The 17,880-nt window shown below is 38.6% G+C and overlaps 1 protein-coding gene across 22 annotated transcripts in view; it reads left to right on the top strand.

The window, feature by feature from the left end:
- The window catches only part of KLHL13 (kelch like family member 13), a 222,051-nt gene that overhangs the window by 67,313 nt on the left and 136,858 nt on the right, over positions 1–17,880 (top strand). The gene's annotated exons all lie outside the window — the stretch shown is intronic.

Raw genomic sequence — 17,880 nt, 5'->3', positions numbered from 1 at the left:
AGCTCACACTCAGGCTTTACCTTGGCACCTGTACTTCTTGGCGGTACCTGATGGTACCTTTGGGCTTCTCTTTATTCCAAAATAATGGATTCTGAGTAACGGTTTCATCTCTCATCGGAATATTCCACGCAACAGTGTTGAGCTTGGGTGATTTCCAAACCCTGTCTTCTAGATTGTTGATCCATTCCTCTCCTTCCTGTAATCTGCTATTGATTTCTTCTAGTGTAGTTTTCATTTCAGTTATTGTATTCTTTAGCTCTAATGGTTCCTTTTTGTATTTTCTCTTTGTTGAAGTTCTCTCTGACTTGATCCAAAGTATTTTATTCTTTCTCATGCTATTATTATTGGAATTGTTTTCTTAATTCCATTTTGATTTTGTTTATTGCAAATGTATACAAGTACAATTGATTATGGTATATTGATGTTGTATCCTATAACCTTGCTAAACTCATTTATTAATTCTAATAGTATTTTATTTGATTGCTGAAGATTTTCTTTATGCAAGCTCAAGATATCTGCTATAAAACCAAAAGAGATCTGCTAATAGAGATAGTCTTATTACTTCCTTTCTAATGTAGATGCCAACTATTTCTTTTCCTTGACTAATTAATTGCCTTGGCTATTACTTCCAGCACATTGTTGAATAGGAGTGGTAAGAGCACAAGGTTATTGTTTTGTTCCTCATATTAGAGGGCAAGCATTTGATCTTTCATTATTAGATATAATGGTGGTTGTGGGTTGCTTTATAAAAATTGCATTAAATTAGCATTTATGTTAATACTGAGTTTTGGGCACCTTCTGAAAATTTTGAGCCTGAAAAGTAACTGCATTCACTTCAGTCTTGCACCTGGCATTCTAAAAGATTTGGGGGAGGGGTGCACCTGGCTGGCTTAGTTGATAGAGCATGCAACTCTTGATCTGGGGGTCATGAGTCCGATCCCCATGTGTCATGTGGCATTTACTTTAAAAGTTTGAAGAAAAAAAAGATTTGGGAAAAATTGTAAAACGTATTAAGGATTCTGAATTCATATCACTGTGCAACTGGCTTTATATTCTCTGTTTTAAAGAAAACAAATCTATAAATCACAGTTCATGCATTTATTCTGATGGTGAGCTTAATTTATGAAAGAAGATTCCAAGATTCAATTAGTAGGCCAGTGCACAAAGAAAAAGCTTTGGCTGTAGATCAAATGGTAAGGCAAATCACAAATGATTCCTACTTCAACTTTTTTTGATTCATCAATATACTATGGGCCTAATTAAATCGCATAATACAACTTCCACTGTGAATATGTAAGATCATCTGAATGATAGAGCTACCTGAACTTTCCTTCCTGCATTCTTTCATTTTGTTAAATTTGCTAATCTTACCTGTTATGGACTCAGGAAAACTATTCTCTTTATCCAGACCTGCATCCTATAATCCCTTGAATCCCTTGGACAGTAAAAAGTTGAGTAGCCTAATTAGTAAAGTGGAGAATTTTGTTAGAAAACTCTTAGTATGAAACATTGGCTTTCTAGTAAATGGACTACATTAATTGTGATGAGACCAGGTTTTTGTTGTTTTTAACTTAGTAGACTCATGTTGATTATGACTGAATGGTATGTTAAATAGTATTGTATCTTTTTGAAAGGAAATTCTTTGTATTTTTTTTAATTAATTTTTATTGGTGTTCAATTTACCAACATACAGAAAAACACCCAGTACTCATCCCGTCAAGTGTCCACCTCAGTGCCCGTCACCCATTCCCCTCCAACACCTGCCCTCCTCCCCTTCCACCACCCCTAGTTCGTTTCCCCGAGTTAGGAGTCTTTATGTTCTGTCTCCCTTCCTGATATTTCCCAACATTTCTTTTCCCTTCCTTTATATTCCCTTTCACTATTATTCATATTCCCCAAATGAATGAGAACATACACTGTTTGTCCTTCTCAGATTGACTTACTTCACTCAGCATAATACCCTCCAGTTCCATCCACGTTGAAGCAAATGGTGGGTATTTGTCGTTTCTAATTGCTGAGTAATATTCCATTGTATACATAAACCACATCTTCTTTATCCATTCATCTTTCGATGGACACCGAGGCTCCTTCCACAGTTTGGCTATTGTGGCCATTGCTGATAGAAACATCGGGGTGCAGGTGTCCCGAAGTTTCATTGCATCTGAATCTTTGGGGTAAATCCCCAACAGTGCAATTGCTGGGTCGTAGGGCAGGTCTATTTTTAACTCTTTGAGGAACCTCCACACAGTTTTCCAGAGTGGCTGCACCAGTTCACATTCCCACCAACAGTGTAAGAGGGTTCCCTTTTCTCCGCATCCTCTCCAACATTTGTTGTTTCCTGCCTTGTTAATTTTCCCCATTCTGACTGGTGTGAGGTGGTATCTCATTGTGGTTTTGATTTGTATTTCCCTGATGGCAAGTGATGCAGAGCATTTTCTCATGTGCATGTTGGCCATGTCCATGTCTTCCTCTGTGAGATTTCTCTTCATGTCTTTTGCCCATTTCATGATTGGATTGTTTGTTTCTTTGGTGTTGAGTTTATTTATTTATTTATTTATTTATGATAGTCACACACACAGAGAGAGAGAGAGAGAAAGAGGCAGAGACACAGGCAGAGGGAGAAGCAGGCTCCATGCACCGGGAGCCCGACGTGGGATTCGATCCCGGGTCTCCAGGATCACGCCCTGGGCCAAAGGCAGGCGCCAAACCGCTGCGCCACCCAGGGATCCCCTTTGGTGTTGAGTTTAATAAGTTCTTTATAGATGTTGGAAACTAGCCCTTTATCTGATATGTCATTTGCAAATATCTTCTCCCATTCTGTAGGTTGTCTTTTAGTTTTGTTGATTGTATCCTTTGCTGTGCAAAAGCTTCTTATCTTGATGAAGTCCCAATAGTTCATTTTTGCTTTTGTTTCTTTTGCCTTCGTGGATGTATCTTGCAAGAAGTTACTGTGGCCGAGTTCAAAAAGGGTGTTGCCTGTGTTCTCTTTTATGATTTTGATGGACTCTTGTCTCACATTTAGATCTCTCATCCATTTTGAGTTTATCTTTGTGTATGGTGAAAGAGAGTGGTCCAGTTTCATTCTTCTGCATGTGGATGTCCAATTTTCCCAACACCATTTATTGAAGAGACTGTCTTTCTTCCAATGGATAGTCTTTCCTCCTTTATCGAATATTAGATGACCATACATTTCAGGGTCCACTTCTGGGTTCTCTATTCTGTTCCATTGATCTATGTGTCTGTTTTTGTGCCAGTACCACACTGTCTTGATGACCACAACTTTGTAGTACAACGTGAAATCTGGCATTGTGATGCCCCCAGCTATGGTTTTCTTTTTTAACATTCCCCTGGCTATTCGGGGTCTTTTCTGATTCCACACAAATCTTAAAATAATTTGTTCTAACTCTCTGAAGAAAGTCCATGGTATTTTGATAGGGATTGCATTAAACGTGTAAATTGCCCTGGGTAACATTGACATTTTTACAGTATTAATTCTGCCAATCCATGAGCATGGAATATTTTTCCATATCTTTGTGTCTTCCTCAATTTCTTTCAGAAGTGTTCTATAGTTTTTAGGGTATAGATCTTTTACCTCTTTGGTTAGGTTTATTCCTAGGTATCTAATGCTTTTGGGTGCAATTGTCAATGGGATTGACTCCTTAATTTCTCTTTCTTCAGTCTCATTGTTAGTGTATACAAATACCATTGATTTCTGGGCATTGATTTTGTATCCTGCCACGCTACCAAATTGCTGTATGAGTTCTAGCAATCTTGGGGTGGAGGCTTTTGGGTTTTCTATGTAGAGTATCATGTCATCGGCGAAGAGGGAGAGTTTGACTTCTTCTTTGCCAATTTGAATGCCTTTAATGTCTTTTTGTTGTCTGATTGCTGAGGCGAGGAATTCCAGAACTATGTTGAACAGCAGTGGTGACAGTGGACATCCCTGTCTTGTTCCTGATCTTAGGGGAAAGGCTCCCAGTGCTTCCCCATTGAGAATGATATTTGCTGTGTGCTTTTCGTAAATGGCTTTTAAGATGTCGAGGAAAGTTCCCTCTGTCCCAACACTCTGAAGGGTTTTGATCAGGAATGGATGCTGTATTTTGTCAAATGCTTTCTCTGCATCTAATGAGAGGATCATATGGTTCTTGGTTTTTCTCTTGCTGATATGATGAATCACATTGATGGTTTTACGAGTGTTGAACCAGCCGTGTGTCCCAGGGATAAATCCTACTTGGTCATGGTGAATAATTTTCTTAATGTGTTGTTGGATCCTATTGGCTAGTATCTTGTTGAGAATTTTTGCATCCATGTTCATCAGGGATATTGGTCTGTAATTCTCCTTTTTGGTGGGGTCTTTGTCTGGTTTCGGAATTAAGGTGATGCTGGCCTCATAGAACGAATTTGGAAGTACTCCATCTCTTTCTATCTTTCCAAACAGCTTTAGTAGAATAGGTATGATTTCTTCTTTAAACGTTTGATAGAATTCCCCTGGGAAGCCATCTGGCCCTGGACTCTTGTGTCTTGGGAGGTTTTTGATGACTGCTTCAATTTCCTCCCTGGTTATTGGCCTATTCAGGTTTTCTATTTCTTCCTGCTCCAGTTTTGGTGGTTTGTGGCTTTCCAGGAATGCGTCCATTTCTTCTAGATTTCCTAATTTATTGGCGTACAGCTGTTCATAATATGTTTTTAAAATCGTTTGTATTTCCTTGGTGTTGGTAGTGATCTCTCCTTTCTCATTCATGATTTTATTAATTTGAGTCTTCTCTCTCTTCTTTTTAATAAGGTTGGCTAATGGTTTATCTATCTTATTAATTCTTTCAAAGAACCAACTCCTGGTTCTGTTGATCTGTTCCACAGTTCTTTTGGTCTCGATATCATTGAGTTCTGCTCGAATTTTAATTAACTGTCTTCTTCTGCTGGGGGTGGGTTCTATTTGTTGCTTTTTCTCTAGTTCCTTTAGGTGTAAGGTGAGCTTTTGAATTTGAGATCTTTCCAGTTTTTGAATGGATGCTTGTATTGCGATATATTTCCCCCTCAGGACTGCTTTTGCTGCATCCCAAGGATTTTGAACGGTTGTATCTTCATTCTCATTAGTTTCCATGAATCTTTTTAATTCTCCCTTAATTTCCTGGTTGACCTTATCATCTTTTAGCAGGATGGTCCTTAACCTCCACGTGTTTGTGGTCCTTCCAAACTTCTTGTTGTGATTAAGTTCTAATTTCAAGGCATTATGGTCTGAGAATATGCAGGGGACTATCCCAATCTTTTGGTATCGGTTCAGACCCGATTTGTGACCCAGTATGTGGTCTATTCTGGAGAAAGTTCCATGTGCACTTGAGAAGAATGTGTATTCAGTTGGGTTTGGATGTAAAGTTCTGTAGATATCTGTGAAATCCATCTGGTCCAGTGTATCATTTAAAGCTCTCGTTTCTTTGGAGATGTTGTGCTTAAAGACCTATCTAGTGTAGAGAGAGCTAGATTGAAGTCACCAAGTATAAGTGTATTATTATCAAAGTATTTCTTCAGTTTGGATATTAATTGGTTTAAATATTTGGCAGCTCCCACATTCGGGGCATATATATTGAGGATTGTTAAGTCCTCTTGTTGGATAGATCATTTGAGAATGAGATAGTGTCCCTCTTCATCTCTCACTATAGTCTTCGGGGTAAATTTTAATTTATCTCATATAAGGATGGCAACCCCTGCTTTCTTTTGAGGACCATTTGAATGGTAAATGGTTCTCCAACCTTTTATTTTCAGGTTGTAGGTGTCCTTCTGTCTAAAATGAGTCTCTTGTAGACAGCAAATAGATGGGTCCTGCTTTTTTATCCAGTCTGAAACCCTGTGCCTTTTGATGGGGTCATTAAGCCCATTCACGTTCAGAGTTACTATTGATAAATATGAGTTTAGTGTCAACATATCTATTCAGTTCTTGTTTTTGTGGATTGTTCCACTGAACTTCTTCTTAAAGGGGAATTTTAAGAGTCCCCCTTAAAATTTCTTGCAGAGCTGGTTTGGAGGTTACATATTCTTTCAGTTCCTGCCTGTCTTGGAAGCTCTTTATCTCTCCTTCCATTTTGAATGAAAGCCTTGCTGGATAAAGTATTCTTGGTTGCATGTTCTTTTCATTTAGGACCCTGAATATATCCTGCCAGCCTTTTCTGGCCTGTCAGGTCTCTGTGGAGAGGTCTGCTGTTACCCTAATACTCCTCCCCATAAAAGTCAGGGACTTTTTTTCTCTTGCTGCTTTAAGGATCTTCTCCTTATCTTTGCAATTTGCAAGCTTCACTATTAAATGTCGAGGTGTTGAACGGTTTTTGTTGATTTTAGGGGGGTTTCTCTCTATTTCCTAGATCTGAATGCCTGTTTCCCTTCCCAGATTAGGAAAGTTTTCAGCTAGGATTTGTTCAAATACATATTCTGGCCCTCTGTCCCTTTCGGCGCCCTCGGGAACCCCAATTAAATGTAGGTTTTTCTTCCTCAGGCTGTCATTTATTTCCCTTAATATATCCTCATGGTCTTTTAATTGCCTGTCTCTTTTTTCCTCAGTTTCCCTCTTTGCCATCAACTTGTCTTCTGTGTCACTCACTTGTTCTTACACCTCGTCAAGCCTCATCGTTAGGACTTCTAGTTTGGATTGCATCTCATCCAACTGATTTTTAGTTTCTGCCTGATTGGATCTAAATTCTGCAGTCATGAAGTCTCTTGAGTCCTTTATGCTTTTTTCTAGAGCCACCAGTAGCTGTATAATAGTGCTTCTGAATTGGCTTTCTGACATTGAATTGTAATCCATATTTTGTAACTCTGTGGGAGAGAGGACTGTTTCTGATTCTTTTTTTTGAGGTGAGGTTTTCCTTCCAATCATTTTGCTCAGTGCAGAGTGGCCAAAACCAAGTTGTATTGGGAAAAGGAGAAAAAGAGAGAGAAGGAAAGAAAAGAGGAAAAGAAAAAAGAGAAAGAAGAAATAAAAGGGGAAAAAGAGAGGAAAAAGAAAGAAAAAGAAAGAAAGGAGAACAAAGAAAAAAAAGGGGTGGGGTGGGGGAAGCAATCAGAAATCAAGAAGAAAGAAAGAAAAAAAAGCACAAAACAAAACAAAAACAAAAACAAAAAAAACACGAGGGGAGTATCTTCCGATTCTGTATACTTTAAGTCCGTTGTCTTCCCTTGAAACTGTTCTGTCTCCTTGGTCTTCTGGGGGAGGGGCCTGCTGTGCTGATTCTCAGGTGTTAGCACTTGGGGGAGCTGCTCTGCCCCTGCCTGGTCCAGGGCTCAGTGGGGGTTGTTTACCCCGTGAGGCCCCCGGAGGAAGCCCCAGTGGCGGGGGCAGCTCTGGGACCCTGGAGTCAGCTCCCGCAGTAGCTCCGGGGCTCTCCGTCTGCAGGGCCTGGGGGCTCCCGGGCGGGGCCGCTGATCTGCTCAGTTCCAGGCAGGAGCGTCCTTGCTGTCCTGGGCCCTCCCGGCCTCTGTCTGTCCCGGGGGAGGCCGGATCCTGGGCTGTGTCCTCGCGCCCTGTGCTCCGGAGCCTGCGCTGTTGGATTCGCGCTCCCGCCCCGCAGCCCCCTCCGCGGAGCCGCCGCCCGAGCCCCTCCGAGCTGTTCCCGGAGCCGCGCCGCCCCCTCCGCGGAGCTTCTTCCTTCGCGGGAGCCGCCGCTGCTGAGCTGTTCCCGGAGCCGCGCAGCCCCCTCCGCGGAGCCGCCGCCCGAGCCCCTCCGAGCTGCTCCGGGTCCCGCCGAGCGTTGCAGCCGTTAGGGAACTCGGCGCACTCTCCGGGGCGCAGTTCCTCTGTTACTGACCCAGGGAGCCTGAGGGCATCCCCGCCTTTCTGGGGATCCTGCTCCAATTCCCGGGAGGCCTATCCGCAGGGAAGGTTGGTGCAGCTCCTGCTCCTCCGGACGGGGCTCTCCTGTCCTGGGGACACTCGCCCCGGCCTCAGCCCGGCTCCTCGCGGGGCCCCTCCCCCTTGTAGGCCTTTTGTTTCTTTATTTCTTTTTCCCCGTCTTCCTACCTTGATAGAAGCGCAAACTCTTCTCACTGTAGCGTTCCAGCTGGTCTCTCTTTAAATCTCAGGCCGAATTCGTAGATTTTCAGGATGATTGGATGGTTTTCTAGGTAATTTGTTGATGACAGGTGATTTGGAGACCCTACTCTGCCGCCATCTTGCCCCGCCCCCCCAATTCTTTGTATTTTTAATTTAATTTTGAAGAATGGCATAAACCTCTAAGCCAGATTACTACTATTAATAATCAATTTTTTTCTGAGATTGTGATCTGTAAGTTACAGTAGATCTTAATTAAAGAGGGTTCTTAATTCAGTATAAATAGCTGATCAATTATGTGGGTAGAACTCAATATATTCTTAGAATTACAAGTATTATATATAATACTTTATATAATATATATAAATGTATGTTATATTTAAATAAGCAGACTAACAAATCTTATCTGTGTTTTTCAAAAATTTCTCATAAAAGTTTTGTTCAAAATATAGTCAGAGGGGATCCCTGGGTGGCGCAGCGGTTTGGCGCCTGCCTTTGGCCCAGGGCGCGATCCTGGAGACCCGGGATCGAATCCCACATCAGGCTCCTGGTGCATGGAGCCTGCTTCTCCCTCCGCCTGTGTCTCTGCCTCTCTCTCTCTCTGTGACTATCATAAAAAAAAATTAATAAAAAAAATATAGTCAGAGGATTCTACCCATATTAACCTAAGTTATTTGAGGAATGATTAATACTTTTTAAAGAAATGCCATATTGGATTTATCACTGTGAAAGAAATACTTTCATTTCTTTTTGCTACGGTTTAGATGTTGCTTAGCATTTAAAGCATGGACTTTAGATTTCATATATAGATTGATTTGAAAACCGGAATCCATCAGCCTAACAATCTCTCGTGCAAAGACAATAAAATGATTCAATATTTACTTTTATAATACTAGAAAAATATAATGTAATAAAAACACTGCATTGCATCTAAAGTTTTTCAGCAGTTACTTGGCACTTGATTATTCCATTATATTGGAGATACAAGTATTTCTGTTTTAAGATCGCTTGTGAATCTTATTTTGCTTGGATAAACAGCTTTCTGGTAAGATGATTACTTTAATATAAAACCACTTAAGAATTTTACCCTTTGGAACATTGAAGACAAATTGAATTATGGCCTGCTTGTGTGAAGATGGGGGAAAACAACTATCTTCACCTGCTTGCTTAAATGCACCCCAATCTAGAAGCTTTAATAGATGATGCTCACTTACCTTCCCTAGTAAAATGCACAATAATTTTTACCTTTCCTGAATTTTGGTAGATTTAATTTTTAAGTTTCTTGTAAGCCACCTTCTTTCTCTTCATTGTCTTCCCTTGTTTGTAAGTTTTAGTGGAAGTATAAGATTTTCCATGGTAAATAGGCCCCAAGAGGTGTCTTAGTATCTTTCAAAGGTGAAAATGTGGGAAAGAGAAGGATGCTGTGCAACTAATGTGTCTTTAATATGGCTGTGGGTTTTCTCTCAGTTTTACACACACACACACACACACACACACACAGACACGCATGCAATTGAGTTCAAACATATTTCCTTAAACTTATTTTTCTGTTGTTATTCTTTTTCTCTGCCAAGCCTCTTCAGATATTTGCCTACTGTATCATACACCTTTGTTACTGATTTTTTTGGGGGGGAGAATAATTTATGTGTTATGAATATTAAACCTCCACCTGTTAACATGTTACAGCCTTCCTCCTCAACTCGCTACTGGCTACTGTATTTTTTCAATATGTTTATAGTGTGTTGTACCCTATAGAATTATAACCTTGTTTTTCATTAACAAAACCATTTTCATATTCTTTGTGGCTTCTGCATTTTGTGTTGGCTCTTAGAAAGATTTTTTTCACTTTTTTTCTTATATTTGTGTAACAATGCTTAATGAATTATATAGAATGGAGTTTGATAGTTTTGCCTCATTGAAAAAATATATATTCTTTTTATTTTATTACAGTTACAATTTTATTTTTTCATGTTTAGTTATTCTATCTGTGGGAGATACATATACATATATATGTGTGTGTGTGTGTATGTATAGATAGATTTCAGTTTTTCTTCTAACATAGTTTCCCTAAACCTCTTTATTGAGAAATTCATCTTTTTTTTTTAGTTACCAATCCTAAATACCACATGTACCATGTAGTTAATAACCATATGCAATTGGATCTGTTTTGGGACTGGATTCTATTGATTCCTCTGTCCCCATATTGGTACCACACTGTTATAGTTGCTGTATCTTTATAGTACATTTTGTTTTTTTGAGAGAGAGGGAGGAGGAGAGAGAGAGGCAGGGAGTGGGAGAGAGGGAGACAGGAGGGGCAGGGGAGAGAGAATATTAAGCAGGATCCACAGCCAGTGCAGAGCCCAGTGTGGGGCTTGATCTCACAACCCTGAGATCATGACCTGAGCTGAAATCAAGAGTCAGATGCTTAACCTACTGAGCCACTCAGGTGCCCCCCCTTATAGTACATTTTAATGTCACCAGGGAAAAGTTGCCTCTTCCCTTATTATTATTTAAAAAATTTTGAGCAATTTTCATGTGTTCTCTTCTTCTGATGAACTATAGGATTCAAAATGGAAAATAACCATCCCCTTAAACCAAAAATAATTCTAAACCTTTGCTAATTTGATTGGAACTGTGTTGAATTTCTATATGAATTTTGAGGGAAATTTGCATCTTTGTGATTTTGATTTTTTTTATTCCATATTTGTGCATGTGTATTTGTATCCATGTATCCATTTATTCATGTCCTTTATGATTTTATAAACTCCAGTAACATTTTATTTTTTTTTATTTTTTTTTTATTTTTTTTTTTTAAATTTTTTTTTAATTTTTTATTTATTTATGATAGTCACAGAGAGAGAGAGAGAGAGGCAGAGACACAGGCGAAGGGAGAAGCAGGCTCCATGCACCGGGAGCCCGATGTGGGATTCGATCCCGGGTCTCCAGGATCGCGCCCTGGGCCAAAGGCAGGCGCCAAACCGCTGCGCCACCCAGGGATCCCAACATTTTATTTTTTATGACTTTCAGATTTCTTTTAAAACTCCTTGCTAGGTATTTTATGGATTTTGTTGGAAGATAAGACATCTTTGTCTTTATAGAGCTGTTATTCCTGTAGTGGGCATTTTACTGTATTCGTTTTCCAGTTGATTCTTCTGAACTTTGTATAAAAACTATGTTATCTGTAAATCATCAGTTCTTAAAGTGTCATCTGTGATCTACCAGCAACAACATCCTTTGTGAACCTCTTAGAAAAGCAAATTATCTAGACCCATCCCACATCAACCGAATGAGAAACTCTGGGGGCTGAAGCCCAGCAATCTGTTGATCTCACCCTCTAGAGGATTCTGATACATAGTCAAGTTTGCAGACCACTGATGTAAATAATGATTTTTATTTTTAACCTGCCAGTACTTTCTTTTCTCAGTTCTTTTTTCTTGTAAGATGTTTGTGTAACAGTGCTTAATGAGTTATGTAGAATGGATTTTGACTGAAGAGGCTGAGATAAATTGCTAACTTCCAAAAGTAAGACTATAGATGAGGATAATGAGTAATGCAATATTCCTTAACCAGGGGAATGGGGAAATCTTAACCCTAGAGAGAAGGAGATTGAGTGAGAGAGATTGAGGTAATAATTTAGGGTAAGGATTTTGATGGGTAGCACAGAGGTGTAATTAAAAATGAAACGTACTACAGTGTCACTCCTGTAGATAAGAGTGATAACGTGATCCTGAAAAAAATGAAGACAGCTAAGCTTGGCAGTTGACACTTAAACATTTGTTAGACCAAGTTTAGCCCCTGTTACAAGAGGGCAGCCACTATTAGAAAGATCAGATAGAATTGTATTAATACAAAGATAACAACTTGAACATTGGTAAAAAGGCCAATTGCAATCAATGATAAGATGAATGAGGCCATTAGCCAGCAACATATCCCAAAAGAATCCCTAAAGCTCGAGCAACAAAATGAAAAGGGACTACCACGGGATCATATCGAGAAGGAAAGAGTGGTGTTATTGCAAGCAGCAGTGGAACTGCATGGTGTGTGGTGTACGCCTGTAGCAATAAAAAGCAAGATGATGGTGACGATATAGTGGTACAGGGGGCAGATTGCCTCAGTGACTATGGGAAGAAAACTGAAATTGTTGAGGACACTGTATCAACCATCCTGGCATGTGGCCAGGGAAAAGGGAGAAACTTCTGGAACATGGAGAATCTAGTCTTTTTGGTAAGAGTGTAGATCAAGAAGTAGCTGTTAGACACCATAGTCACAGCACAAAATGCTGATAAGAAGGAAAACAGATTGATCACTTGGATAAATGTTTTAAAATCAGGTACAGTTGCAAGCTTTAGGGTAGCACAACCTTTATCATTTTTAGTGTTGCAGATTTTCTCATGGGTGTGTATGGGAGCATACTGCATAGTCCCAGTCCATTTTAGATTTACTCTAAGGGAAAAAAATCACCCCCGCCCCCAGCTCAAGTGTCTTAGGGTAGGCCCTCTTCAGTGCCACAAGTGGTAGGTAAGTGTGGTGTCTGTCCTGGGTGAAGGCTAGAAGAGTTGATAGTCTAACACTCTGTGACATTTTAAAAAATTAACTTTTGTGTAACAAACTATTTTCCCAAAGAATACAGTTCTGTTTCTTACACATCACTTTTTGCAGTCTCAAGATGATTTTGAATTTTTGGTGCTACTGCTATATATAACTTGATTGAGAGAAGTGCAATTATGTATAATTTTTCTACATTGTGCAGTTTTTCAATTTTGTAGTGTTTAGCACTTTTCACTGATCTTTTCTGTCAGCTTTTCTTATCAGAGTGCTTAACAAAATTTTCTTTGAAGGCAGACGATCATGGCACTCTGAATCTCTTTTATATAACATAAGGTTAGTTCATAAGCAGGGTTTACCGTACATAGTGTAAAATTGACGAGGCATTTCTCAAATCTCATTATTTTTAAAGCTGTTGGTTCTTGGGCAGAGTAGAAAAGAGTGAGACAGTGGGTTTTAATTAAATGCTAAGTCATAAACTGAAATCTCTAAAGTATTATCTATAGGATAGGTGCTTGTGAAATATTAGATTAGCGAATTACTTAAAATAAATGCTTAAGAGTAAAATTGGTTGAACTTACACAAGTTATCTCAGCGATCAAAAATGGTCTTGTAAGTTTTATTTCTGATGAGCTAGGTAGAATATTTTAAGGGCAAAACCACAATTATGTCTTTGTCAGCTGTGCCCTATGAGTAATGATTAGCTTCCCTCTTATTCTTGAGAGTATCATGGCCGTGGAGAAGTGTGTCTCTAATTATAATGCATATCTGCTTATGCTTTTGTCCTGCCTTTCTCCTTAATCTTTGGAAATATTCTATGCATTTATCTATATCTGTTGGCCTTTATGTGTCATGTCTTGTCTGCTCATCTACACGGTCTCTAGGCAAGAGAGCATGTATTATATACTTTTCTCTTTCATTTAATTAAAATAGTTCAAACATACAGAAAAGTACAGAGACCAGTATCACAAACCCTCATAGAACCACCACTTAGCTACGTGATACCTTAACATTTTGCCTTTATTTTTTCAGATGCCTATCAAAATCTTAAATACAGGCGAAGCTTCTAGTTTATCCCTCAATTGCATTTCTTGTCCTGAATTGGGGGTTTATCATTCCCATAAATATTTTAATGCTTTTTCTGTATGTGTATATGTGTATATAATATGTATGTGTGTACATATATATGTATACACACATGTATGGTCTTATGTGCTTTTCAAATTTATTATGTATTATCGTACTTCTTCAGTTTACATTTTTGTGTAATGACATGCTCTTCAGATTCACCTTCCATAGTATTATCCATTATCCAAACATCTCCTTCCACCCTGTATCCCCCCTCCAAATACCACCTATTTTTTTGTCCTCATTAAAGTGCAACTCTTGGTAAGAGTTGTATGTACTGTTTCCTCTCTTTCCTTTTGTTCTCTCTTGAACCCTTGCTCACTGGCCATTTTCTCCACCATTCCATGTAAACCACTCTTACCAAGGTGTCCAGTGACCTCCATGTCACCACATCGAGTTGTCATTTCTCAGTTCGTCACTTCATCCCTCACTAGTATCTGACACACTTAATTACATCTTTCTTTATATAACACTTTATTCAGCCTTCTAGGTTTCCACACCTTCCTGATTTTCTCCTACCTCATGGCCGCTCCTTCTTATTTCTTTTGCTGGGTCCTCTTTTTTTAAATTTTGAAATAAGTTGGACAGAAAATTCTAGAATGAAACGTGAACATTCCTCCTAAACTTATATTCCTTCTCACTAATAATGGATATGAACAGACTTGGGCATGTGTGTGTGAATCTCACAGGTGAACCAATGCCTCATTTTAAGTTGTATTTATTTGTTTTTTGATGATTTGTATTTTTTATGTGCACATACTTTTTGGATTGTTCTCTTTTACTATTATGTTTTACCGTTTCTATTGATTATTTTTTTGTATGTGTAAGTTAAAATCATTAGCCCTTTGTTGTCTGTTGTGTGTGTGGTGAACATTTTTTCCTTGCTCATCAAATGCCATTTAACTTTGTGATATTTTTAAAGTTCAGAGTTCTAATTATTTTTGTACAAGCAGATATAACAGTTTTTTTCTTTTATAGTTCTTCAATTTTGGGTCCTGCTTACCTTCTCTGCTGTGTGATTATAAATGATTTCACTTGGGTTTTCCTTAGTAATATTTCAAAGTTTCATTTTTTCCCTTTAATTCTTTGATCTATCTGGAATTTATTTAGGATATCCTAATGGGAAGTGAAGTGGTATGAACTTATTTTTTTTCTAAATGGCTACCCCAATCACTTAATCATCTCTTTTCCCTTACTTGTTTGAAGGCCGCCATTACCATAGACTAATTCCCTGATGAATTTGAGTTACTTTCAAATTCTTGAAAGAATTTGTTTATGTTGGTTTTTTTTAGGCTTATTTATTTTAGTAATCTCTACATCCAATGTGGGGTTCAAACTCATGACCCCGAGATCAAGGGTCACATGCTCTTCCAAATGAGCCAGCCAGGAGCCCCTATTTATGTTTGTTTTATTTTTCAAACCACTGCAGTGTGGTTCTCCACACCTGTGTTCATAATACTCTTTAGAAAAGGTAATCACTGACTTTATAGAGCTATCACATCAGTAAGCTGATCTCTTACTTGGTCTGGGCAGAACTTGAAACAATTGAATACCCTCCAACCACTCTTATGAACCCACCTCTTTCCTTAGCTTTGATCTCACATTTCTCTTAGTTTCCCTCCTACCTATTGGCTCTCTCTTTGCTAGCTCATCTTCCTTGGTTTCTTGCACAACAGTGTTTTTGGGATTCCACCTTCTCATGGCAAATACACTTCTGAGGAATATTTCTCAGTCTCAATACTTTAACTCTTACTTAACTGGCTAAATACCCTTATATTTTCATTTCTAGTTCCAATTGAAATCTGCTGTATATATCCAGTTTTCTGTTAGATGCTATATGGTGTGATGGTGTGCCCTAGAGGGCTTCAGTATGTCTGCACCAAACCATTGTTCTCTTTCCTTCCAGTATTTTTCCTTCTTTGCTCTACCCTGCCTCACCTGTTATTATTACCATTTCCCCCAGTTACTTAAATAGATTTTGTCTTTGATGTCACATTATCCTATTAATATCTGTTAGTGATCTGCAGGCATAAGTCCTAGTTTTCCCTGGCTATCCCCATGTCCCTGATCTGTCCTTTTATTTCATGTCTTGCCTTGACTATGGAAGTAGTTTCTTAACTGGTTTCCATACTTCCAGTTTCTCTCTCTCTCTTTTTCTCTCTGATCTACCCCCACATTGCAAACACCCTTAATTTTCTAATACATAGATTTGATCATACAGATTCCCTGATTGAAAATTTCTGGTTTGGGATCCCTGGGTGGCACAGCGGTTTAGCGCCTGCCTTTGGCCCAGGGCGCGATCCTGGAGACCCAGGATCGAATCCGACGTCGGGCTCCCGGTACATGGAGCCTGCTTCTCCCTCTGCCTGTGTCTCTGCCTCTCTCTCTCTCTGTGTGTGACTATCATAAATAAATAAATAAAAATTTAAAAAAATAAGGCTTAAAAAAAAGAAAAAAAAAGAAAAAGAAAACTTCTGGTTTTAGTTGAATCTTGTGTAAATTGACCATTGTTTACTTCCTCTTCCTTCCTAGCTTCCTTAAAATTAGACTAAAGAAATTGAAAAATTCAAAAAGACAAAAGGACCAGGAGGTGCAGCATTGACAATTGCTAAGGTTTAAACTAATTTTTTACTTGTTCAAAGTAAGTTAAAACTTAAGAATTTCCCCCCTACTTTTGTGAGAAACCAACTAATTCTTCCCATACAACTCCTAATATTTCAAGACTTGGGGGCATCTGGTTTGTGGAAGTCAGAAATAAGTCTTGAGATTGAAAATGTGGGCTGTTCTTGGAGTCTTTATAATAAGTGGCTGGAGTCCTGTGTCCTGTCATCCACTCCCTGCTCCTCAGGAGTCCAGAGGCCTATTATCTGTAGAATTTGAGTGGGAGAGCCCAGACGCAGATACAGCAGGTAGATTGGTTGAAACCATAGGATTGAGTGAGAGTTTGAATATCTAATTTAGAGATTTATATGTTCTACTCTAGAGTTGGTGAAAAGGGGCATGAATTATTTATTTGCTAATTCCTAGATTCCTAATAATAATCTAGATTTGGTTGTTTTTCTCTTAACACATCTTCTAAAAAATTGTGTAGCCTAAAAATAATTAAAATTTCTCAACATCTTAAAATTTTCTCACCAGTTCACCATTTTTAGAAAAGATAAGCCCAAAGGTCAGTTGATTTTGAAATGCTTATATTTTTTTATGTGGGCTACTCAATTTCTTGTAATAACAGAAAATATGATTGTGCAAATAAATAAAATGCTATATTGTCATTTGATTTGGTTTTTTTTTTTTTAGAATTATGAAGACCCAAGAAATACTTTTTCTCCTTCTACATCTTTTGCTCTGACCCTAAATTAAGGGAGAGGAAGAAAGCAGGGAACAATGAAGAGAACCTTTTTCTCTGGCTTGATTATTTTAGGTCTTCACCTAGCTTTGTAACAATCATAATTATATGGGGGTACCTGGGTGGCTCAGTTAAATGTCTGCCTTTGGCACAGGTCATGAACATGGGGTAGTGGATTTTAGCCCTGAGTCGGGCTCCATGCTCAGCAGAGTCTGCTTCTCCCTCTGTTCATGCTTTCTTTCTCATTCTCCTCAAATAAATAAATGAAATATTTAAAAAAGGACATATTTTTTAAAAACATAATTCTATGAACAATCTAAATTACATACTCCATATTTTTATCTCTGCAGTGCAATACATTGATTTTATTAACAATAAACTATTTTATTTAAAACATTTTATTTATTTATTCGTGAGAGATACAGAGAAAGAGGCAGAAGCATAGGCAGAGGGAGAAGCAGGCTCCCTGTGGGGAGCCCGATTTGGGACTGGATCCCAGGATCCCGGGGTCATGCCCTGAGCCAAAGGCAGATGCTCAACCACTGAGCCACCCAGGCATCCCTAACAAGAAACATTTAAGTAAAATCTATATTTCTGCTTCCCAATATATTTGAAATTAATAGAGCCTTTGAAATACACATTTCCAATGCAAAGCGAATGCTAGAAACAATATATTAGATTTAGTGTGGTACAACCTGATCGGCTCTTTTTCCGTAAAATAACCATCAACAAAACAAAATTTTAGTCCAGATCAAGAAAACAACCCCCACTACCTATTTTATGTCTTTAAAATTTCAAAATCTTATACCTTTCTAGCCTTAATTTT

The sequence above is a fragment of the Vulpes vulpes genome, chromosome X (genome assembly GCF_048418805.1).
Source record: "Vulpes vulpes isolate BD-2025 chromosome X, VulVul3, whole genome shotgun sequence".
Classification (NCBI taxonomy): Eukaryota; Metazoa; Chordata; class Mammalia; order Carnivora; family Canidae; genus Vulpes; species Vulpes vulpes.
This window is presented reverse-complemented; position numbering and strand designations above follow the sequence as displayed.